General features: G+C 46.5%; 1 protein-coding gene and 1 long non-coding RNA gene across 2 annotated transcripts in view; one reads left to right on the plus strand and one right to left on the minus strand.

Annotated features, from left to right (window-relative positions):
* The window catches only part of FIGNL2 (fidgetin like 2), a 56,568-nt gene extending 40,741 nt beyond the window's left edge, over window positions 1–15,827 (minus strand). The window contains exon 1 of the mRNA XM_035103266.2: window positions 15,596–15,827. The gene's annotated coding sequence lies outside the window, so the exon portion shown is untranslated. The remainder of the gene's footprint in view (window positions 1–15,595) is intronic.
* Window positions 15,828–18,531: 2,704 nt separating this feature from the next.
* On the plus strand, window positions 18,532–23,368 carry LOC132591633 (uncharacterized). Its single transcript, XR_009557070.1, has 3 exons — window positions 18,532–19,070; window positions 21,831–21,890; window positions 23,197–23,368. It is a non-coding gene; the product is annotated as an uncharacterized LOC132591633 (long non-coding RNA).
* The last annotated feature ends 2,920 nt before the right edge of the window (window positions 23,369–26,288 follow it).

Raw genomic sequence — 26,288 nt, forward strand, 5'->3', positions numbered from 1 at the left:
TCCATACTCACCCTGTGCTATGAGCTAATATCTCTTACTTTTTTTTTCTGGGACTAAGGCCCACTTTTAAGGCTGACTTTTGTGGTATCTACTTTGCTCACTACTCTTTTTTTGCTAAAATCCAGAGATCCATCAGCCAGCTACAAAATAGTAAGCAAGGGTATCTCAGCCCATTCCACTAAAAAGACAGCCAAACAGGATGCCACAAATATATCAAATCCCCTCCAGACCAGGCATAGGCAAACTCAGCATTCCAGATGCTTTGAGACCACAGTTCCCATCATCCCTGACCACTGGTCCTGTTAGCTAGGGATCATGGGAGTTGTAGGCCAAAAACATCTGGAAGGCCAAGTTTGCCTATGCCTGCTCCAGACTGAGGGGCAAAGGAAAGGATAGAAATTTTTGTCTGGTGCCTAAAAGCAGATAATGATGGTATCAGGTGTGCCTCCCTGGGGAGAATATTCCACAAGCAGGGAAGCATTCGAAGGGGTATCAAAGCGGCTTACAAAAAAATCAAGCTGAAGTCTGACGTCAGGAAGAATAATAGCATGACATCCCTATGACACATTTCCTTGCACTTCCCTGCTGTTGTGCTTCAACTTCTGCCTACTAGAAAACAACTCCTAACAATGTCTTGAGGCAAGACAGAAGGGCTGGAACTCACTAAACCAATGATGGAGGCTAGTCTTCTCCTTCTTAGACAAGTGCATTGAGTTCTAATTCAGCGTACAAGTTTCATGCTCACTTTCGTTTCCGAGCAAAATTCAAAGGGCTGAGCTTTAAAGCCATATACGGCCTCAGCCCTGTGTACCTGAAGGAGCGTCTCCACCTGTATCATTCAGTCTGGACACTGAAGTCCACCTCCGAGGGCCTTTTGGCAGTTCCCTCACCGCAAGAAGTGAAATTACAGGGAACCAGGCAGAGGGCCTTCTTGGTAGTGGCGCCCGCCCTGTGGAACACCCCCCCATCAGATGTCAAGGAAATAAACAACTATCTGAAGACATCTGAAGGCAGCCCTGTTTAGGGAAGTTTTTAATGTTCAATGTTTTATCACATCATTATCATCATCATTATTATTCCATCTCAAATACTACGTCATATCCCAGAAAGATTTCGGGCAGTCAGGATGGCCAGTAACTACAGTGGTACCTCTACTTACGAATTTAATGCGTTCCAAACACACATTTGTAAGTCAAAAAAATTTGTAAGTCGAATCCCATAGGAATGCATTGGGAGAAAAAATTCGTAAGTCGAAGCAACCCTATCTAAAAATTCGTAAGTAGAAAAAATCCTATCTAAACCACATCCAATATGGCGGACGGAGCTCCATTCGTAAGTAGAAACATTCATAAGTAGAGTTATTCGTAAGTAGAGGTACCACTGTATTGTAGTCCTGTTTATCCCATGGACACCTAAGTTCCTGCCATTCTGCAAAATCACTCACACAAACACAGTTGTAAAGGCACTCAGCTACCAATTTCCCCTTCTCAAAAGAGGACACCGTTGCAGTAGAGAAACAGTGGGTATTTTGTGCGTGCTACAGCTCTGCAGAAACAAAGAGAAACTAGAAGATCGACAGAATTCTTCTTCCTAAGAATTGTAGCCAATCCACATTTGAAGAACAAAAACATTTGCATGCCTGCGGTTTAGAAAAGGGTCACAGGTGATCACTATGCTTTTAAACTGTGCTTTTTGCTCTTGCGTGTCAAACAACCTTCGCCAGGTTGCTGAACAGGAGCCGCCACCCGGAACAAGCGCCAAACCTTCCCATCCAAGCTGTGACTCTAGAGAAGACACATCACCTTCAAAACACTCAACCTCGCTAACCTCCGCTGCACTGATCGGGTTAGCAGTGCATCACCCCTGGCCCTTTAATTACACATCTTTGCAACCATTAATCCTGATGCCATCAATTACGGGAGCTTTATCCCATTCAAAAAAAGGAAAAAGGCGAAAAAAGCATTAAGGGTCTAGCAAGCAGTCAAGTACCTCTCTTCTTTACCTGTCAATTACAGAGCATCATGCACAACTACAGGCTGCGTTGCTGTGCACATACATGCTCACAAATATTCTCACATTCCCATTGTTCTTCCACTATCCACCCTCCTGGCAGCATCCTTTTTGAGAGCTTGTCATCCACCCGAGCCCATTTTAGAACAGAGGCCCTGAAACAATACAACTACCGTACATACCAAATATCCTGACGAAAGCTTTTGCCTTTTCCTGTTGGTTTGCTTTTTCCAAAATGATTGGGAGCAGCAATGTGCTATACATATTCTGGTGTGTGTTCTTTCCATAAGAAGCATTATGCTCTGCTAGTTGATGGAGATAGATATAGATAGATAGATAGATAGATAGATAGATAGATAGATAGATAGATAGAGTTGCAGGGAACCAGGCAGAGGGCCTTCTCAGTAGTGGCGCCCGCCCTGTGGAACGCCCTCCCATCAGATGTCAAAGAGAAAAACAGCTACCAGATTTTTAGAAGACATCTGAAGGCAGCCCTGTTTAGGGAGGCTTTTAATGCTTAATCGGTTATTTCATTTCATTTTTCTGTTGGAAGCCTCCCAGAGTGGCTGGGGAAACCCAGCCAGATGGACAGGGTATAAATAAATTATTATTATTATTATTATTATTATTATTATTATTATTATTATTAGATAGGTGATAGAAAGAGAGAGAGATTTGTGTGTTCCACAATGTTTTTGTAATTTAAATGTGAGGGCTTGAATGGTGATGGTTCCTGATCTTTTTTAAAAAAAACGTGGTGGACTTGTAAAAAAGTGAGGGTATTTTGGGATATGATACATGATGAAATAAAAAAGATGTTTATAGTAATTATAAACCCAACCCCCCAAAAAAAACAACTCTGAAGCTTTTCTCTTCGGGATTATCGGGACAGAAGTTCCAAAACAAGATGACTAGGCTGTTTAAGCATGTAAAGGCAGAAAGCTAGGATTTTCTGTGCACAAAAATTTAAGGAAGCTGTTTCCTCACCAAAGAAGAATGTGATACTCTAGGTGGAATCAGCAAATCCAACAGCTAAAATAAGAGAACCTAATGGCGATTGTTTTGTGGAAGAATGGAAGCCCTTTTCCAGAATATTTAAAGAAATATTATAGTACGATGAATTCGCGAGCAGGATTTGAACTGTGAACAACAGAAGGAATGAGGAATTATTGTGTGTTGGTTACGATATAAGAGAGAGAGAAGACGGGGTGCAGCAATGAGGGACAAAGTAAAAACACCATGCAAAATGGGAGGGGAAGTCGGAAAAAAACCCAAAGGAAAAATTATTATGATTTGGAGAGCACATGTGAAATTTTTAACATTTAATAAAATATAATGACTAGAAAAAAGGGGGAAAGGTGGTAAGTTTCACTAGCAAAGCTAGAAATTAATTTTAGGCGGTATTTCAGGTAGAAGAAGTTTGTTTACATACTTGAGGAAATAGCTGTATGTTTAATGGCACTACTTCATGATCTTGAAAGCAATTCAGCCCATGTCTATTGGGTGGGGTGGAGGCTGAAATGGTGCAATAAAGATCAGAGTCTCCTGATAACAGGCAGCCAGGGTTAATACTGTCTGAAGAAAGGCAGGCTGAAAGCATGTCCCATTTCACTCCAACTGCAGCTGATGACAGGATATAAGGTTAGGAAGTCGCCATTTTAAAAGGATATCGCAGAGCTGGAAAGGGAAAACCAAATGATCAAAGGGACGAAGGGACCTTCACTTCAAGGGAAAGACTACTGTGACGTGTTTGGGCTTTCTTGGTTTAAGAGTTGGGACGACAGGGTATGACAGGGGTTTGACAGGACTTGACAGACTCTATCAAGTTCTGGACAGTGTGGTGAAAACGGCAGGTCTTTCCTCCCTCTTTCGCAATACCAAAGCAGAAATGGGGGAAACTGTGGTTCTCCAGATGTTGACACCAACTCCTAGACTCCCTTGGCCAATTGGCCAACGCTGGCTGGGACTAATGGAGCCCAAAAACATCTGGGGGGCCAGAAGTTCCTCACCACCGACTTATAATTTGGGGGTTATCCAATGAAACGGATGAGCATTCAGGACTGAGAAATTGAGAGAGTTCTGGGCAAACAAAAAAGGAAGTGCTTTTCTTCACACATCATCCATTGATGGAATTCATGCCAATTCATGGAAAGCAGTCCAGACAGGTAAGAAAGGGGCAGGGACTGGTGGGACTGGGAATCTAAGTGACAGCCTGCAGGGTCAGGAGACAATGTGGAAACAGCAACTGAGGTCCATCTCCGAGGGCCTTCTGATGGTTCCCTCACTGCGAGAAGTGAGGTTACAGGGAACCAGGTGGAGGGCCTTCTCGGTAGTGGCGCCCGCCCTGTGGAACGCCCTCCTATCAGATGTCAAGGAAATAAACAACTATCTGAAGACATCTGAAGGCAGCCCTGTTTAGGAAAGTTTTTAATGTTTGATGTTTTGTCGTGTTTTTAATATTCTGTTGGGAGCCGCCCAGAGTGGCTGGGGAAACCCAGCCAGATGGGCAGGATATTATTATTATTATTACTACTACTACTACTACTACTATCGGTACTACAGTATTTAGAGGCTTTGTTTGGACAAAATCCACAATCAGGTTTCCCACAAAGGGGGCTGGATCACTGATCTCCTGCCATCTCAGAAAGTTTGGCAAAAGTCTACTAAGCAAGATAATTACGCAGGCACAGGGAAAGTCAAGAACAAGCGAGGTGAAGCAGAGTAAGGCAGGGAGCCTGAAATATCACAAGAGACAGCGGGGAATTCAAGCAACCAAGCTCACTTATGGGGAAACCACATGAAGGCATTAAGCCAGGAAATTTGGAAGCCTTACATTTTCCAAAGCGATGTACTGCTCAGGGAAAAGTGGCTTCAGCGTAACTTCTGGAGGGCCTTTATAGCACACACACACACAGCTCACTACAGCCTCCACCTCACAAGAAAGGCCGCTTGCATTCCACCACAAAGATTAGCTGAAACAGAGCAAGACAAATTCCCTTGCCACCCTGTTCAAGCTGCCGCTGCCTCCCCAAGTCCCCCTGAAACAGCAGCAGCATCTGCTAAGTAGGTGGCAAATTCATCACAGCAGACAGGACTTATCTCTGGCTCTGGGTGAAAACAGCCCGGATTTACCAGGCCATTCACCATCAAGAAATCCCCCAGCAAATGAGGCTTTGCAGATGCTGTGGCAGTGGAGAGAACAAAGCCTTCTTTGCCACTGGCTTCAACTCTCTCCTCCAGCAGTACTTGTAATCTAGCTAACCTTCCTTCTTTGGTGGTGTCAGATCCTCAGGAAACCAGCCATGCTTCAGTTGGAAGCGAGGAGAAGGAAGATGTGGCCATCAAACAGCATCCCTAGAAAGTGTCCCGAGTCTGGCAAGCAGCATAAACCTAGCTGCGCAGCTTAAACACATGGCCCAGTGGCAAGGGTCAGAAGCTCTAGCTGGGCTAGAGAAGAGCTGGGCTACTGGACTTGAGTAGAATGAGTCAAGGGACATAGGAGCCAACTCCCAGATTGAAAAATCCGGGATCAGCGTGGCGTGGCGCCGGAAGTCGCGCTGTGGCCATTTTGGAACAGGGCAGAGTGACACCGGAAGTTGCTTCTACGCATGCTCTGCCCATTTCCAAAATGGCCCCAGCGCCAGAAATCGCTTCTGCGCATGTCCAGAGATTCCAGACATGCGCAGAAGGAGCCTCCCCAGGCCGGTAAGAATCCTGGGGATTTACGGGGTTTTTAAAAATCCGGGCTGCCAGCGGGAAACGGCTGGAAAAATGGGGGTTTCCCGGGGAATACGGGAGACTTGGCAGCTATGTCAAGAGATAGCAAGGAAGAGATCAGGAGGAGATACGTGGCTGGTACAATGGAGTGGGCTTTGATCTGCCGGTATATTGCGGGGGTGTTCCAGGTAGATCACGAGATCTCTGGGGTGCTCCTGATCGATCCCCCAGAAAAGCTCAACAACTCTGGGTCACCCTTCCCCCCAAATCTTAACAACTCTGATCAACCCCTGCCCCCCAAAAAGATCAACAACTCTTGGCAATAACCATGGGTAGATCACTACCGGTTTTTATAGTGGGAGTAGATCACAGTCTCTTGGGAGTTGGACATGCCTGGTCTAAGGGATTGAGGCTTTATAATCAGACTACTGGGCCCAAAAATCGTTCTCAAAGGATGGGGGGGGATGAAATAGGGGAAGTAATTCAGAACTCATTTGCCTCTTTCTTTCTTTCTTTTTTTGAACTACAGTCGTACCTTTGTTTTCGAACAGAATGATTTCCGGAAGTCCATTCGACTCCTGGAACCATTCAAAAACCAAGGGGCTGCTTCCGACTGGCTCCAGAAGCATCCTGCAGCCAATCAGAAGCCGTGCCGGACGTTCAGCTTCCAAAAATAGTTGGAAAACCGGAACACTCACTTCCGGGTTTCGATGGTTCGGAAGCCGATTTGTTCAAGAGCCAAGGCGTTTGAAATCCAAGGTATGACTGTACTCTAAAATGCATCTTAGATATGCCTAGTTTGAATTTCACCAGGTGCCAGGGGCATTTTGCACCTTTCTATCAACCACTTACGACCAAGTGAAGATGCCCGGGAACAAGGATGGTGTCTCCACCATCTGGAGGTGCATGCTTGGGGATCTTTGGATCTTGCCTGTTTTCACACACTAGCAACACATCCTGTAGAATTCTCTCTCCTATATTTTAGGTGCACAATCAGAATTAGTTTCAGAAACCAAAAAGTCGTATTGAAAAGTTCGACTTTGGAGCCATTTGGCTCCCAGGCAGCAACTAGGCACTCTGTTTTGGCGACTGTAAACCCTGGTTTAAGTAGTCATTTGGCGCCTAGCTTATATTTCCGAGTTTCTAACACTGTTTAGTGACATAATGCTGCTCGCCTTATTCTGAGCCTCTGCCCTAACAATTCGCAACACGGAAGGTTTCGCTACCACAGCAATGCTACAGAGTTGACATGGTCCAAAGAGCTTCTTCCACTGCAACCCTTCCGGACACCCAAAGCTCTCTTTCCTGGGGAGTCGCTACCAAGTTAAACCCACATCAACAAACATTGCAAAACCAGGCTTCGTTGGTGTGTGTCGGGAAGATCCCTCCTCTTCAGAGAGGGGGGAATTTTGCGGGCGGGACCTGCTCTACGCACCAAGCAGGGGGGCGTGTTCGGCCCCCTGCTCCACCTGTACCTGCCGCGCTCAGGGCCCTGGCTGGCCAATAGGGCCAGCTGTGGGCAGGGTTACCTGTTTCAAAAGAGCGCAGCAGCCTCCAAATCGCCCCTTTTCGCGCTGCTCCTCGGATCTCCCCGCCTACCCTCCCTTTAGGTCTTCCCTTAGGGTGTTTGCTTTGACCTTGCTATGGACTTCGGTTGGTCGCCTTGGTTGCCCAAGGGGCCTGGTAGGAGTTTTTTATCCAACTGGCTAATTGGCACCGGCCTCTTGGTTTTTTCGCCTACCTCGTAGCAATTCGTCACAACTTCCTCAGTATTTGGCGGTAGGCATTGGAATATGGAGTTGTCTGGTGTGTTCGAGGACTGGTTGTGGCCATCATCCAACCCTCCTCTTATAGGGGTATCCCCTTAAGGGATCCGGCGGTCGTGGATCCCGTCCTACGCCCTGCTGGTGGCTAGGGCCATGGCACGACCCCCGGTGACACCAGGGGGAGCTTTCAGTTGTATTTGCATCAACAGGCTCCTCCCTTGGGGTGTTAACCTGATATGACACCCCCCCCCCCGCTGAGCGGGTGGAGTCACGCTTGCTAGCGAGTCCAATGCCTAAGCCAATACCTCTCACTTGCTCTAACCAATAAAGTTGTGGCCTTATTCTACCCATTAACTCAAATACCATGTGTCGCTGTGTCTTTATTTCCTGCGGGGGGCGGGTCCTCGAACCGCAACAGCCTCCCAGCCTCCTACCCTAAGGCCCCTGGAAAAAAGGTTGGCTTTCACCTAGAGTCCTGCAGTGTTCCCAGTAACTTGGGGGAGTACAAACTGTTCTGGCTGCCTTGATTTTTTCTCCAGGACTGATTGAACACTCCTATCCACGACAAGCTCAGCAGCAGAAACAGAAAACTAACATTTCTATCCAGTGGCAAACGAAACAGAAACACAGGCAGAAAGAAAACTCTATATATGTGCCCCCTTGTCTCTCTCTTTCTTAATAGAATCCTTGTCAAACTGGCTCCACCAGCAGCACTTGCTTGCCTTAAGATGCTATTATTAAAAATACCAACTCTAAGAGTCTGCCAGAGAGGTGCGGGAGAAGCGGGTAGAAAACAGTGGTCTCCCCAGATAAGCAATTGTTAACATGATCCATATGGTACACAAGTTGCCTTTCTGTTTAACCAAAATGATAATGGCCAAAGAATGCAGGGGAAGGGGAAGGGGGGGGGTTCCTAGGAGAGAATGAGAGCTGGGACAAAGCCTGCTAGTTAAAGCGTTCTCTGGAGCTGAGTTAAAAGAAAAACTCATTGTGAAAAGGAGCTGCAGCTTTCTGATTCTTTGCAGCTTAAGGAACTGCACCCCCACCCCTACCCCCACCCCACTCGCTGGCACATCCAAGACCAGGAAGCCCCAGAAGCCCAGGCTCGTTTTTTTCCTGCGCTAGAAAACAAAACAAAACACCTCGGTTATATGTAGGGAAATTCTGGCAGGATTCTTTATTAAAGGTCGCCAGCTACAGAAAACGAACGCAATGCACCTCATCAATCACAAGTTTTAACTGCATCATGCAAAGCTCCAAGCCGACCATTTTCGGCCTCCTGGAGTCTTCAAGACTCTGCAAGTTGTGTGTTTGAGAAAGTTACTGTCCTACTTCGCCGTACAGCAAACCCCTTTCCAAATGGTGTTAACGCACTCTTTGTCAAAAGTAATCCTCAAAGAGCAGCAAGAGAAAGTATAACCTTGTTTGTGGTTAATAAATCGTCCATGGTTCATAAACTGATCCAAGGCAAATGCTCAGTTTAATAAATGTGCTACACTAGTAGGGATTCTCCTTATCACTATCCTGGTAATTGCTGAATTCAGAGTAACAGGTTTGTTTGTTTGTTTGTTTTTAAAAAGGCAAAACTGTTTCCATTTAGACTTTTCACAAAAATGCTTTAATTTGGATTGGGAGGGGGGAATCTCTGTTATCAGGGATAACTACGCAAAAAAAAAAGCTTAAGTGCTTATTTTGGATTATTATTGGATTTCTGTATTTTAATGTTTTGTTGGAAGCCGCCCAGAGTGGCTGGGGGAACCCGGCCAGATGGGCGGGGTATAAATAAATTATTATTATTATTATTATTATTATTATTATTATTATTATTATTATTATTTTCTTCAAAGTAATTATAGGATGCACTCTCTTTCACAATCCTTCAAGGATCCGCATCATGAAAACCTCCCCTTTTGCAATAAAGTAACCTTTGTAACAGCATAATCCGACGCATGCTTATTCAAAAGGTAAATCCCACCGAGATCAATGAGACTTACTCCTAAGTAAATGTGCACAGGATTGCTTCGGTTGAAACAGTGCCTGTCACTTAAATAATGTTTAGTCGATTAGCCATCTGCTTTTAAAGCAACTGATTAGATAGAAACACGTTTGCATCTTATCAAAACCAAAGTACAGACATCCATTTGTGATACTGAAGGGAGTGCAGGGTTACTTAACAATCAAATGCTTCCACTCATTGTTGCAAGATCATATTTAATGGGTGGGAGGGTTTAAACTCCCTATTACAGTATTGCACCAAAAGCATGATAGTTGTTTGTTTGTTTTTAAAGCAAGTGTAGCCTTAACTCAGAATCTCACTGATTATCATTACTGTAGTACCAGCAATTAATCAACTAAAACTTTCATTGATCCATCTACTGATTAACCTAATTAAATCTTGCAGCCTCAGTTTTAACTACTCAGTAGTTACAATATATAATACACAAAACAATCAATTGAAGAACCTCCCTTGTATTGGGCTGCTTTGCCTGCTGACTGAAAGAAGAAGAAGCCACAGTCAAAGAAACTGTGGTTGAGTCCACCCTAGTGGTATATAGCACTTTCAGGACTGCAGAAGATAAAACTAGGGTAAAAATTAAAACCAGGCAGGCACCTCAACTTAAAAAACTGCAGAATTCACACAAAGCATTCTCTGTCATTTTTGGAGGGGGAAGCACATATATCCCATATCGGCATAATCAATTTGGTAATTAAAGACAGATCTTCTCACCATTACAGGCACACCACATTGGAGATCATATTCCTTCAGTAAATATGTGCGCATTAAACAGAAACAATGCCTGGGCTTCAAAACCCATGGATACATAACCTAGAGGCCATGTTTGGGCTTAGGGCAGGCATCCCCAAACTACGGCCCTCCAGATGTTTTGGCCTACAACTCCCATGATCCCTAGCTAACAGGACCAGTGGTCAGAGATAATGGGAATTGTAGTCCAAAACATCTGGAGTGCTGAAGTTTGGGGATGACTGGCTTAGGGTATAGTAATTCTTCCCAGGGGCAATTGGGAGTGGTGGGTGAGGAACATTATTAATATGTCTGCTCGAAGGATTCCCAAAGCAGAGAAGGGATATAAATCTAGGTAAAGCCTACTATTCAGCATTCCTAGATTTCAACAGCAGAAACACCCACTAGGACCAGCCAGCTTGATCTAACAGTGGGCAGCTGAATTATCTCAGAAAAAAAACTTTGCTGTTCAATGGTGCTTCGCAAAAGCAAGCACACACACACACCCTTAAGCAGCATGTTTAAGTCCTGAGATGTTGTTGGGCTCCCATCACCCCCAACCAGCATGGCCAATTGTCAGGGAAGATGAGAGCTGCAACCCCCAACAAAATCAGGGGAAGGCTGATTCAGAACTAAGCCATTGGCAGAAAACACAATTGTTAGGCAGCCTAGCCTAATCACGGCCGCTGTTTTAAGATGATGCTCCTTATGAGCCAGAAATTGGCTCACCTGCTGCTGATGCTTTTCTCCATGCCACACCAAGAAAAGGGGGGCACTGAATGATACAGAGCAAGCAACTTCTCCTGTAGCTAAACTGGTGCCTTCCAGATACTGCTGCACTGCAACTCCCATCAACTCTGACCATAGGCCCTGCTGGAGGAGAGTTGGAGTCCAATAATCTCTGGCATGGGCTCCATGCGCATTCCTTAATTTGAAGTTAGTAGAGAAAATACAGTGCTCGAAATTTGCCACTCTTCCCCGTCCACAACAACGGGGAGCCATCATATTTGCGGTGCCCTCCCTGTGGAACGCCTTCCCATCAGATGTCAATGAGATAAAGAACTACCCCGTATATTCCGGCGTATTAGACGACTGGACGTATAAGACGACCCCCAACTTTTCCAGTTAAAATATAGAGTTTGGGATATACTCGCCGTATAAGAAATACGACCTGCCGTATAAGACGACCCCCGACTTTTGAGAAGATTTTCATGGGTTAAAAAGTAGTCTTATATGCAGGAATATATAGTACAGAACTTTTAGAAGACATCCAAAGGCAACCCTGCATTGGGAAGTTTTTTAATGTTTGGCATTTTATTATGTTTTTATATGTGCTGGAAGCTGCCCAGAGCAGCTGGGGTATAAATACCGTGTTTCTCATATTATAAGACATGTCTTATATTTATTTTTTCCTCAAAAAAACACACCATGGCTTATTTTCAAGGGATGTCTTATTTTTTAATTAAGTATGGTAAACCATGCATAAATATTGTACTTTTGCACCAAGCAAAAGCACACTGAGGGGGAGCAATTGCATGCAATTAAAGCTTGCATTAAACATGCACAAAGTGAAAGTTTTCTGAGATCAAAAGCAGCAGAACAAAGCCCAAACAAGCATGATAAAAGCATGCTTTTCACAAACTTTTCCTGCATCACAGAATAGCATTGCATGCATACCGTGCAAGCTCAATGTTTTCAGCCCAACAAGCCTTGAACTTCGCGCAACACGGCTCCTGCCAGCAGGGCCGTCTTAAGCCTTTCTGGCGCCTTGGTTCAAGGATCCCTCCAGCGCCCCACGCCAGCTTGGGACTTCCATTTTCACTCTCGGACCCTGCACCGAGTGCCTGCATCTTCATCTGCTGCAATTGCAAGCAGCAGCTCGTCAGGTGCAGCTCCCCCCTTTTCCCTTTGGTAAACAGCCTTCTTGTAAGGCGCAGCGGGCAAGATCCCGCACACACCCAAAAAGGGAGGCAAAACCAGAAAACAGAAACCCTGGCCGGCTGTTCGGGCAGCTGAATACTCAGCACGGCCGCCTTGCCTTGGCTGGGATCCACCTCAAACCACCTTTTCCGCTCACCCTCAAAATCGCCTTGGTTTCGGGAAGGGAGGGGGGAAACTACGGCCACCAGGGAGACCTTCTCAGCGACCCACTCTGATCAGGGGAAAAGACAGAGATGGGGAAGCGCGCTGGCGAAAGGAAGAGATCACCCAGCAGGGGAGAAGACACACACACACACACACACAGAGAGAGAGAGAGAGAGAGAGAGAGAGAGAGAGAGAGAGAGAGAGAAGCAGACTTGGTCTGTGGTGTTAAGTCCCTTATTACTGTATGTTGTTGTTGCTGCTACTGCTATCGCTTCCGCCACCGGCCCCAAGCCAAGCTGCCTGGGGAATGTCTCTCCCCCACCATCACCACAAAAAACTGTGCACGCACACCTCCCCACTTTCTAGTTGGGTTGTTGGAAAACAGTCGCGATCTCCCCCCCCCCCCGTGATTTCCGTTTCACTCCCACCACCACCCTCCCTGCTCCTCTCCAGTGAAAACAGATAACCCCGGCACAACCTTGTGCCTCTTTTCTTTTCTCGCAGCCCCACCACCACTCCTCCTCCTCCTCCTCCTCCTCCTCCTCCTCCTCCTCCTCTATCATCACCTCCATTTCCTTGGGCTCTCTTCTCTTTCTCTTTCTCCCCTCCTCCTCCCATGGCTCCATGTGTCCCCAAGGAGCTCCCGGGTCAAGCTAGCAGGAGGCAGAGAGGGGTGAGGCAGGTGGCCCCCACACTTTTTAGTGCTTGTTGTGCTGCCAGGGCAGGGAACACTCGGCATGGCCAGCAGGGCGGGCGGGCGGAAGCGGGCGCCTTCCCGGGGATGGAGCTCTCCTCCTCTTCTTGCAGAACCAGCAAGACGCCTGCCTAGAGTGGCACCACGCGCCTGCTGCCACTCTAGGCAATAGTCTCGCTGGTTCTGCAAGAAGAGGAGGAGAGGAAGCTTTTGCCGCCTTGCATGGAGCTCCTGGCTGCCGCGCTCAGCTGGACACCAGCCATTACGTGCCCCTTTGGCGCCCTTTTGGTGCAGCTGCCTGCCAGCTGCCGGGGCTTTTCGCGGCTTGAGCTGTGGGTCCAGCCGGGTGTGCTGCAGCTCTTGCCGGCTCCCACTCGGACGGAGCTGCATGTGGCAGCAGCATCCGGTTCTGAGGAGACATCTTCCTTTTCCTCCCACCACAAGCCGGTACGGCTTATTTTCAAGGTATGCCTTATATTTCACCAACCCTTGGAAATCCTGCCATGCCTTATTTTGTAGGGATGCCTTAAAATATGAGAAACACGGTAATAAAATTGTTATTGTTATTTGCAAGAGATACAGAGAAAATTTGGGATTAATCAGAGCGACCTCAGAATTCCAGGAGGACTTCCCCCCCCCCAAAGGCATCTTCTCCTTTGCAGCCTCCATAAACTGCTTGCGCATGCATGCATGTGCATTTATGAAAGCTGCCCCCCACACACATGCATGCATGCGATTAACAGGCTATGAAGCACTCAAGAATCAAATACTTGAAGGGGCCCCCAGAGATGATCCCCATCCCCTCCATTCCTGCGCAGGCTCCCCTCCTCCCCTTCCCCTGCCTGGGGTTGCATTTCTAGAGTGTGCAAAATAATGTCATGGATGATGGGAGAGACGCTGCCTCAAACTGACATTGTTTGAAGCCGCTCTGCATGCTCCCCGCAAGTTGGGCTAATTGACAACTCACTAAACCCACAACCTGAGGGGATTTTCAAAGGCAATCAATAGGAAATGCATGTGTAGCCCAGGGAGGCTCCCGGTTTTTTAAGCCCCCCGCCCCGCCCGCTCCCTCCCTCCCACCGCCTGCAAGCGAGGGACCCTGGACGGTGGCAAAGAAAAGGGAACAGCCACTGCCACGCTGAATCAAAATTCCTCCAGAGACGGCTGCTTCTCTCGCCCCAGGGGTCAGGGCAGACACAGCATCCAAACAAAGGGCCCTGGTTTCTGGTTGCCCCCAAATATACCCGTGTTTGCTCCCTGCTCTCCAACTGGCGCTAAATAAATGTACACAAACGCACTGACACAGAAGCAGAGCATCTTTTCCCCCCACCCCACCCCACCCCACCCGGTTCCCTTTAAAAGCCCCACATTGCTCTCATCCAGAGAAATCTCTCCATATTCCACTAGTTCTGCAGTTTCCAATAAACCTATAACTTCCACGGCCCTTCCCGAGCTCCCCAGATGGCTCAACCTGCTGCCCCAATTCCGAAAGACAATCCACGCGCAATAGTGGACATCTCCCAGCCCCGGACACGCACAGAGCTAGCCTTCCGAAGACCCAAAAGCCGTGCAGGGAAGGTCTCTCTCCCCGCCCCACAAGCCCCGGCGACCTTTGCTCTTGCGCGCAGGGTTTATGCCCCGACGGCACGAGAATGATTCCCGAATACTGAACCCGCACGCCCCAGTGAATAATGACCGCACCCCTATTAAGGGCGATCAGGAGATGCCCCCGCCCCCGCCCCCACCCCCGATCTAGGTGGTTTAGAGGTTTCGCGCCTGGCACGACATAAAGGTCGCGCGTAAAATCCACGAGGGGAACCCTGTCACCAGGCGCACGCCTACCCTGCGCAACGTAAACACAGGAGCTTCAGACACTCCTGTTTCTCGACCAAAAAAAGTAGGAGGAAGCAAAAAACAAAAGCAAAAAAAACAACAACAACCTCCCTATATGTCCCTCAACACGGGTCTCAGACCCCCGAGAGGCCGTTTTTGCAAAGCAAAGAACCCCGCCCCCCATGTACGTGTGTTTTCCCCTCAGGGGTGCCAACTTGAATAAAATATTGGGGGTGGGGTGGGGAAGCAGTCCCCCGCATAATCGATCACACGACGCGGTGCTCACACACCATTTGAATGGCAGTGCCCATCAACTTGGGTGGGGGGCGCCCCCTCAAATATTTTATGGGGGAGAGAAGACTCCTCGCCCCCTAGGAGTTGGCTCCGCCGCACAAACGACAACCGGCTAGTTTTCAGGGAAAGCAAGCCTTCGGAGCTGCGTGTTTTGGCCGGGGAAACTCAGCCCACCCTACGTTGCCGATGATCTGGTGGATCAGGAGCACATCAGATCCCCGTCTCCCAGGGCTCGCCTTCCCGCCCCGACGCGAGGCAGCCCGAGCGCCGTCTCCCACCCGCACCCCGTGCCCCGGGTGAGACTCCAAAGTCCAAAAGGTCCCGTCCGGAGTTGCGCTCCCTTCCTCCGATCCCCATCCCAACCCCTCCGGACGCTCTTGGGAGGGCCGCCCGGAACCCGGCCCGGCCCGTCGCCTACGCGGCCCGCTGTCTGCACCTCGCCCCCTAACTCACCTACTCATCCCGGCGCGTCCCTAGCGGAACCCGGCGCAGCCCCCTGGTCCGCGTGGCCGGAGCGCTGCGGCGGCGCAGGCGGGCGCGGCGCAGCTGTGGGTGGCCGTGGAACTCGGCATCCTCCTGCCGCCGCCCGGCCGGGACAACACGGAGCGGGGTTCTGCTACTGCCTCCGCTGGTCGAGCAGCTCCAGGCTGCGTGCCGCCCTCCGCTTGCCCAGGCAGGCTCTGCCTCCCCGCCTCGCTCGGCGTCTCCCGCTCCGACCCGCCCCTTTCCCCGATGCGCCCACCCGCCTCTCAGGCCGGCTCCACCCCCCTCCCCTTCGGCTCCCAGCTCCAGATTCACCGCCCATTCGATCCCCCCGCCTCCGATGACCTAACCCTTCCCGTCCGTCCGTCCGTCAGTCCATCCATCCACTCGGGCTTATCTTCCCCTCGCGTACCAGGCGAGGGGAGGTGGCAGTGCGTTGGGCGCGCGGAGAAGCCCCGCAAAATGTTGCCGAAGGCTGCCTAGGAAAGAAGGAATTCCCTCCCTTAAAACACCACGGTCAGGTAATCTGGTTAAGTGTGTACGCAATTAAAGATACAGTATGTAGATATACCGGTAGATCCATAGGCGTATCCAGGGGGGTGCATGAAATAAACAAAATACAAAAGTAAATAAAAATACTTAACTAAATGACCAATTGCATGGCAGATAACTCGGTTCTGCGCCCAACATAAAGCCTGTGCCCCCTAAAACAAATCCTGGCTACACCCATGTATAGACCTAGCTCTCCAAAGGTGCTTTGTAGCATTTGCTTACATTCACGCAAAGCATTTCCCCCCTTATGTACCTATAAATCCAAAATGAAAAAGCATACCCTGATAAAAATAGGGAGTCCTATTCCATCATCATCATCATTTTGTGACCTGGGCAGGCCTAGAACTAGTTCCCATGTCTTGTTCCTCTCTAAGGAATCAAGTTCAACCTTCATGGCATTTAACCATAGCTCGGCTTGGGCAATCCAGGTCTTCCTGTTATATACCTGCTGGGATTCACAAGGCATCTGACCCTCACCTGAATCTCCTACCGGTAGCTCTCCTAATGAGTGCTTTGGTCTGCCCACCAGATAGCAGGCACTCTACTATTCAAATTAGGCCCCAGTGTTTTTGTTACAATCCCCTTCTCAATTAAGTAATCAATTTTAATCTAGAATTTAAATTCTCTAAACTTTCTTATTTGTTAATTCGAGCAAGTAAATTACTGCTCTTACTTCATTACAAACAGTATATTTCTACCTGCAGCACACTTGAGCAAACCTGCTCCTCTTCCTTTCACAGATATTTTGTTGCCATTCGCAAGTGTAGCTGCCTTTGATTAGTTATCATTTAACCCTTGCAGGAAATAATTAGCATCACATGCCATGTGCATAGAAGTTGCTAAACCAATTAACCAACAAGAAGGATTACTGTTAATAGCACCAGTTTTCCCATAACTTGGTATTCCTGGATAGTTTTGATGAACCGCAAAAGCATTTTTAGTTTGCTTTCTGTTTCTACCCTGGAACGTTTCTTTGTTAGTGCCACTTTGTTTTGTACGATTCCTTGCAAATCAAGGAAAACAACTTTTCTGCTTGTATATGTTGATAATATAATTTTGGTTACTGAGGACAAACAAGAAGGGTGTCAGATTGGAGAAAGCTGTGCAGGAATATTACAAAATTCACCTCTTAACTTCATGCCCAGATTATACAGCGTCTACATATATCTAGGTTGTTGTTGTTGTTTGGAGGGTTTTTCAAAACATTATTTCATATAACAAAAGATTTAAAAAAAGAAGCCAGACATGGACCGGATAATCTCAACATGACTAGGTAGTCATTTCCTCCTCCTCCTCACTAAATAATATTAAATTTATATACCACCCTTGATCAAAAGATCTCAGGGCAGTTCGCACAATAAAATACCAGTTAAAAAACAAGTAATTAATTCAACCAAAACAATACCCCCCTCCCATAGATCCATTTAAAAGGATGTAGGATATTAATCAGCCAAAGGCCTGGTTAAAGAGGATTGTTCTCGTTTAGTGCCTAAAGACATATAATGAAAGCGCCAGGCAAAACTTCCTGGGGAGAGCATTCCACAAACAGGGAGCCACTACAGAAAAGGCCCGTTTTTTTGTTGCCACCCTCCAGACCTCACATGGAGGAGACACACAAAGAAGGGCCTCAGGTTATGAACGCAGATTCTGGGACAGTTTATGCTTTCGATGCTATTCTGGGCATAGCTGCCAAGTCTCCCGTATTCCCTGGGAAACCCCCGTTTTTACAGCTGTCCCCAGCCAAAAAACCTGATTTTTTTGTTTTTCCCCCGATTTATTCTGGCGCGGCGGCCATTTTGGAACTGGGCAGAGCGTGTTCAGAAGAGACTTTTGATGCTGCTTTGCCCAGTTCCAAAATGGCTGCAGCACTACTTCCGGTCTGCTACTTCCGGTCCAGTCCCTTATTTCTCAGGCCGGAACTTGGCAGCTATGATTCTGGGGTTGGATTAATTGGAGGATATATAGGCTATACTGGGGACTGTGGTGATATTTCAGATGCATTACTGTGTGTTTTCCATTATGTTAGTGATTACTGTTCAGTACAATGTTGTACGGAAACCCAACTGTTCGTAAGAGAAGATGCCGGCGGAGATTGGCACACCGCTGCAATCAAAATTAGTGGCAGCTTTTGCCTTTGGCCTCTGTGGACGAAGGATCGGGCTTCACATTTACAGGTTGTCTCCATAGAAACAGGAAAGGATCCCCAGAAGGAGGGGCGCGGAAGAGGACTGAGCCAGGGAGAAAATTACCCAAGTAACCATTTACTACCAGCATGAATAAAATCCTGTAGGCTGGGAAATGGGGGGGATGTGGAACAGACCAGGAAGCAGTATGCAAGAGTAAAAACAAAACAAAAGGGGAATGGTTAACCAGAACAGGGCCTCAGTCAGAACCAACTGCGAAACTAGTACAGTCATACCTCGGTTTAAGTCCGCTGCAGTTTGAGTACTTTCGGTTTAAGTACTCCGCGGACCCGGAAGTGTTTACTTCCTGGTTCTGTCACGAGCATGCGCAAAAGCGATCTGCGCAGTCCGCGCATGCACAGAAGCGCTCTGTTGGCGCTTCACACATGCGCACTATCGCCCCTCGGTTTAAGTACTTTTCGGGGAGCGAATGGCACCCCGGAACCAATTAAGTACTTAAACCGAGGTACCACTGTATCTCAATTGCGAACGCTTGTGATTAAAGGCTCAGAACGGAGCTACATGGCTTTCCAACTAAGAAAATGGATCTTTGAGACCAAATCACTGCTGGTGGTGAAGTTATTTCTGTTGTTATTTTGATGCTTTAGGAAGAATGAAAGCCCAGAATTCTAAACCGAAGGAAAGAAGAGTAGCAGGCATGACCCCAAAGGAGACGCTTACAGTGCAATCCTAACTATGTCTACTCAGAAGTAAGTTCCCATGACGCTTACACCCAGGTAAGTGGGGTTAGGATTGCAGCCACCATTTTTTTAAAAAAATTGGTTATAACATGGAGGGAAATGAGACTGCCCTCGCGTAGGAGATTTCCACCTCCGGCTGAGCATAAAGGATATTGCGCAAATGTTTTTCCTCGCAAATAAGCACTGCGTTCTACGAGTTTTCAATACTGAAGCATGGCATAGTTTGTGGTGTGTTCCAAACCTTGAAGAATTGGAAGATGGGACTTGCTGGCTAGTGAAAGGGGCACAAAAACTCAAGATGCCCAGGACGGGACTGAGAAATAAATGGGCATGCGTACGCATTTCCAGACCATAGTAACGTAATTACAATAGTTGATACTGTACCTATTTTACCATGTTTGCATAAACTGGAAGTTCATCGCTTAAACAGGGGTCAGCAAACTTTTTCAGCAGGGAGCCGTTCCACTGTCCCCCTTGGACCTTGTGGGGGGCCCGGACTATATTTTGAAGAGAAAAAATTCCTATGCCCCACAAATAACCCAGAGATGCATTTTAAATAAAATTACACATTATACTCATGTAAAAACACACTGATTCCCGGACCGTCCGCGGGCTGGATTTAGAAGGCGATTGGGCCAGATCCAGCCCCCGGGCCTTAGTTTGCCTACCCATGGCTTAAGGGAACAGGACACAGGATTTGGGACAAACTCTACAATATGATTTGAACAAGCTATGTGAAAACTGGCTGCTGTTTGAGGTGACTGTCCCTTGCTGTGATTGTAGGCATTTTCTTTTTTCTTTTTATTTGATTCAATACAGGCTTCCTCAACCTCGGCCCTCCAGATGTTTTTGGCCTACAACTCCCATGATCCCTAGCTAGCAGGACCAGTGGTCAGGGATGATGGGGATTGTAGTCCAAAACATCTGGAGGGCCGAGGTTGAGGAAGCCTGATTTAATACTTTAAGTTGCTGCTTATGTATATGGGGTTTATTGCCGCTGCCATAAGCCAAGAGGAGAATTAAACTGCATATTATAGCAACAGCAACATAGCATCAAATCTTGATTCCAATTCATTAAAAAAAACAAATCATTTACAACGCAGGTAACGAACGCAGCGTTATGATTAAAAATCCCTTCCCCTGCAACCCCTCCCCTCCCCGTTCCCCTTCAAAAGTAACACAATGATCAAAAAGTCTCTGCTGTTTAATTACCTCTCCGTTTGATCAGGCATAGACACCATCAGCAGAAATCCAGGCTGACACCTCCCTGTTAAAACATCAGGTTGATCCTGCCGGGGGGGGGGGGGGGTTGACATTCCTCGAAGCTCATTAGTGGTTTGACAGCAAAAAAAAGAAAAATATGATAATCCTAAATCCATGAATTTTATTTTTTATTTTTTTTAAAAGAAAGAACATGTGACGGCAGATAATTCCCTCCTCTTCCCCGCCCCGTCCTGGCCTCTTGGTTCACCTGGGGTGGGTCGGGGTGGGGGTGTGACATATCAACAGCTTAGATTATATTTCAGTAGGCAATGCACAGCTGTGCTAAGAAAATGCGAGCAGCTTTGCTCCTAGGGGAAGAAACTCTTCAGCTTCAAGAGTCTCCTGCTGGAAGCGAGGCTCTTCGTTGTCCGTAATCCCCCTTTTTTCCTTGCTGGGACGGAATTTCGGGTCCGCGTTCCGTACGTGAGGCGACGAACAAGTGACAAGCGAGGTTTTGAGACATGGGTTACATATGGTTCTGAGTGTCGCAACCCCCTGACACTTTTGTTCAAGCTGCAGACCTTAATGCTTTTAGCTCAAGAGGTTCGTAGCATGTTGGTCAAAGAACGGTCACACTTAACAGTCATTCCTTCTAATTGATGGGCCTATTAAGACCCACTTTATAGCTGTGCCGCTATTCAGGAAACAGAGCTTGGTGTCACTGCTGATAGCTCACTAAAACATCTAGTTCAGGGCCCCGCCGTGAGGAATGGGAAGGCAAATAATGCAAAATATGATGGCCTATAAAAGCCTAGTCAGCCTGGACCCAGCGCTCGGATGCTATTTCCACCGTTATGTTCCATCACAACTTCTAAAATGAATCCGGAATTCTTTTAAATTAGGGCTGCCGTTTTCCCGGAATTTCAAAGGCAGAATTGATATCCAGGGAGAATTTCCAAAATGTGTTGCTTTGTCCTGAAATTTCAGGAAAGTCAATTGAAAAATCGCATTTTTGTAAGGAGGAGAAGGAGAAGAAGCTCATCAATTTTGGGCTTTGTCTAAAAAAAAGCTCAGCAACCAGGGTGCCCTGGCTTTTACTTTTTGAAATATGGCAACCCTCTTTTAAATATCTCATTATACAGGTGGCGTAGCAAGAAGTGCTAAATGGCTTGCCTTCTACTTTGAAATTCATCTCTTCCCAAGGACTCACTAAAGCCCAATGCCTGTGTGTGTGTTACAGAAATATACAAGACATTTAATTCAAAATGCCATGTGGTGGCCAGGGATGTGATTTATTAATTAACGTATTTATTACCTGTCCCCATGTCCCTGGGATGAGGGAGGTGACGCAACTTGGGGACACATTTCCAGAGTTTCCTGAGAAGAGGGATTGATGGTTAAACTACTTTGGGAATTTATTTATAAAAATATTTATAAATTGCTGTTCATAAAAAAAATCAGAGCACTTTAGAATAATTGTACATAAAAACATACCAAAAAGTTAAAATGTAATATGACATTTGCCTGGCACCTGCTTCATATAATAAAATAATTTTATTTTCTCAGGTTTTAATTATCGTGGCTGGGTTTTTTGAGCTGCTTTGAAACTGCTGCTGTTACACTACAGTATGTATTGCTTTGTGCTGTATTCTCTGTTTTATTGAGTTTGTAGGTTACCATTTAACTGCATTTTTAATAATACCTTAAAATCAGAAATCAGCTAACCATGGTGGAAGGATATATTCTCAATTGCCTGCATAACCTTGACGGAATAGAAGAGTTTTCAGAAGGTGTTTAAAAGTTGAAACAGGCGGCGATTGATGAACCTCTGTCGTCAAATTATTTCACAATACTGGGCTGATGACAGTGAAAGATCTGTGCCATGTTGTTGTCAAACGAGCTTTGCCAACACGAGGGACAATCAAAATCATCTCTGTGGCTCAGCTGGTACTGTATATAAGGCTTCAGCTAGCCCCCAAGATATAGGGGTCTCCTAAAAACTCTCAGCAGACTACATCTCCCAGAATTCTTTGGGGGAAGCCACGGCCGCCTCAAGCGGTATAATGGTGCTTTAAAAATATGGTGTGAATGTGACCTTGGGGACACAAAAAGGATGTGGTGTGTGTGTGTGTGTGTGTGTGTTGAAATGGGTCGGCTGGCTTAACTTCTGCTCAAAGAAGCTAGCTGGGGAAATGTAGCAAAGTGAAGATGACTTTTGTTCAAAGCAATTCTGGAGCAGCTCGCTGTGACTAACGAATAAGGCACAATTTTGCGCAACAAAAGCAGAAATCTCTGGGAGATGGAACAGAAGGACACACATCACACAAAATGTGGTGCAAAGTGCATCAGTTCCTCACATAGGAGCCAACTCTCCCAATAAAATATTTGAGGGGGCCTTGCACACCCCCCCCAAGTTGATGGGCATTGCCATTCAAAAGGTGTGCATGCCCCCATGTCTTGTGATCAGTTATGCAGGGCGAGGCTTACCTGGCCACTCCCCCAATATTTTATTCATGTCGTCACCCCTGCAGCTATGGCCTTATGCCAACATTTCCCTAACATCTCCTAGCTGGGTCTCCGGTCTCTCTGGATATTAAACTTGGATGTGCTTTCCACGCTCCTGCTCAACAAGTGTGGAATGTATCATCACTGAAGCAGTCAAGCACAACATTTTCCTGTTGCCTAGAGTGGACACCCAGGGGGATGTGACTGCAGACAAGGAGGACTTCCTGTCATACCTGTTCTGGAACCTCCTCCCCTTGCATGTAACCAGGTAGTTGGGCGTAACCATGGCTGGATCTAGGTTTGATGAGGCCCTAAGCTACTGAAGTTAATGGGGCCCTTTATATATCCAGCTGTCCTTTGTCAACAACAAATTGTCACTGTTTTTTGTGTTGAATATATGCTATATGGTAATTTATGGATCTAATAGGTATCTAAAGCGTCTCCACCCCCACCATTCAGCTCGGACACTGAGATCCAGCGCCGAGGGCCTTCTGGCAGTTCCCTCATTGTGAAAAGTGAGGTTACAGGGAACCAGACAGAGGGCCTTCTCGGTAGCAGCACCCGCCCTGTGGAATGCCCTTCTATCAGATGTCAAGGAAATAAGCAGCTATCCTAATTTTAAAAGACATCTGAAGGCAGCCATGTTTAGGGAAGCTTTTAATATTTAATGCTGTATTGTTTTAATACTCAATTGGGAGCCGCCCAGAGCGGCTGGGGAGACTCAGCCAGATGGGCGGGGTCTAAATAATATGTTGTTGTTATTGTTGTTGTTTGCACATAACAAAGTATGTATTTCTTCAAATTAATTGTTGAACTGATATCCGGAACGGGTTAAGTTTGAGAACCAAGGTACCACTCTATATTGAAATGAGCAAACCAGTGATATTTTAGGGAGCAGGCTAGCAGGCAGGGCCCATTACAGTGGTACCTCGGTTTAAGAACAGTCCTGTTTACAAACAATTCGGTTTACGAACTCCACAAAACCTGAAGTAATCTCCCGGTTTGCGAACTTTACCTTGGCCTAAGAACAGAATCTGAATGGTGGAAGGGCACTGGCGGTGGGAGGCCTCATTAGGGAAAGCGCGCCTCTGTTCAAGAACGGTTTTAGTTTAAGAACGGACTTCTGGAACAGGTTTAATTCGTAAATCGAGGTACCTCTGTACTTACATCATAGGAGCCTACACAACACAAAACACTGTTGCTGTGTGTAGGTTTTATTTTATTTGTTTTTTATCTTATATTTGGGAAATGTACATCCAGGTTTTTTTCCCTTTGAATTTTTTTTTGGGGGGGGGGGCAAGAGAGTGGGGCCCTAAGCTATAACTAGTTTGGCTTATACAGTACATAAATCTGGCACTGGGTGTGATCAGTAAAAGGGCTAGCCACACAGCCATCTTCTCTTTTTTCCTTTTCTCCTTTCGGACTTCTCTCTTGGACCTTTTCTCCTGGCTCTTAGCCAGCGCATGGCACATCTGTTCTACAAGGCAGAAAGTCCAAAGTTTAGCTCAGACTTCTTTTCTCTACAAATGTAACTGTAACCACAAGATAAAGCCTGCCTTCAGATTTCTGCTGTGAACTGAATGTAAGGAAACTTTACTCTTACTTTTAAAGAAAATTATTGTTGTGTTATTGTTCTTTTAAGAGGGAAATAAAAGAGGAAACTTACGAGGAACGATCCAGACGGGATTGCTTAATTTAAATGATTCTAACGAATCCATCAACTTGCTTCCAGCAATCTGCAAGGGAGTGCGCTCTGCTGCTTGCTCACTAGTGTGGGTGAGGAGGGATGATATTTAATCAATATATCCTCTCCTACCTTCCTCAACATTCCCACAACATGCCTATCTATATATGTGTGTGTTTGGGTGTCCATCCAATCAGCTTCCAGGACAATAAGCAAACGTCCGCCTTGCAACTGTAGGGGAGCCCAATTATTGCTGCCTCCTGGCATCTCCTGTTTGTCCAATCAGTCAAGGCTCAAGGATGGGACTTGGCTGTCCAGGCAATGAGCATCCTTCTGTCTCTATCCCCCTGTAGCTGTCAGCAATTGTGCTGGTTACATTAGAGAATCCCAGAGTGTCTTCCCTTGTTCGCTTGTCACTGCCTTTATGTCAGCGGAGAGAAGGGGAATCAATGTTGCGTTGGGCTTCCTTGCTCCCACAGGCGTCATGGGATGGATGCATCCAGTGCCGTGGCTTAATTTTCTAAGACACACTTCAGACTTTTTTGCGCAGCTCTGGCACCCGGTTCGGGACTCGTTGCCTTAAGCTATGAGGAAGGAGACAAACATGCTCAAGATTTCCGTAGGATTATTGCACCTCGGTTTCAGCTGCTACAGAATGGTCCAGGTTGCATTTAACAAAGACACATTTAAAAACAAAGCACCATGTACCGTGGAACCTCAGTTTTAGAGCGTCTCGGAAGCAAAATATTTCGGTTTTCGAACACCGAAAACCCGTAAGTTATTGCTTCCATTTTCAAACGCGCCTCGGAAGTCGAACGGTCTTCCAGAACAAATTACGTTTGACAACCGAGGTTCCACTGTATACCGAGGTTTAAAGTTTTCTAACAAAAACAAGTCCCCCCTTTTGTGACAGATGTCTCATTCTTAATTTCCCTGGGTGGTTAAAACAAGGAGGAGGGTGGCAGCATCAAACAAACCATGTCTTTAGGAAGTCCTTCACCAGCACACTATTATTATTATTATTATTATTATTATTATTACCATTAAATTTATATACTGCCCTTCAGCCCAAGATCACAGGGTGGTTTGCACTATAAAACAGTGTTTCCCAAACATGGTTGTTTTCGGACTACAATTCCCATCATGTCTGACCACTGGTCTCGCTAGCTAGGGATGATGGGAGTTGTAGTCCAAAACCAGCTGGAGACCCAACCCAAGTTTTGGAAAAACACTGGTATAAATGTAGAAAGTACACAACATAACAACAACAGAAACACAATACCCCCCCCCCAAAAAAATTACACACATAGTGTTGATGGTGGTACACGCCAAAGCACACACTAGTGCAAAAATCACAAAAAAACCCTATATGTAGCAGGGACACTTAACTGCTTTGGACTGGAGTGCGAAAACAAGACTAGAAGCAGTTATTAAAGCAGATGATGAAGGCAGAATCTGGGTCGGTTTATACCGTTATGTCATTTGAGGGCAAAAATTCCAGCAAATTTTTTCCTTCCTGTTTATTGCAAAAATCCTGACTTCTCTCCAAACTACAGAGGATAGGTAACCACTATGATGATGAAGCGCTAAGGGAGAGCTGTCAGTTGTGCATATCTCACAAATTATCAGCTTGGGGATGAGAAAATCTCCTAAAAGACACAGCATTGGCAAAAGACAACTGGGGATGGGGCAAGTGACCAAACATGTAACATGTGGCCATTGTACCCACACATTTTTAAACACTGATGCATACATGCCTGGTAAGTCTGATTACACCATGTGTTTGCTCTAGGGAACACCAACAACAATTAACTGGGAGATGCAGCTTTCAGATT

Source organism: Zootoca vivipara, chromosome 2, assembly GCF_963506605.1.
Source record: "Zootoca vivipara chromosome 2, rZooViv1.1, whole genome shotgun sequence".
Lineage (NCBI taxonomy): Eukaryota > Metazoa > Chordata > Lepidosauria > Squamata > Lacertidae > Zootoca > Zootoca vivipara.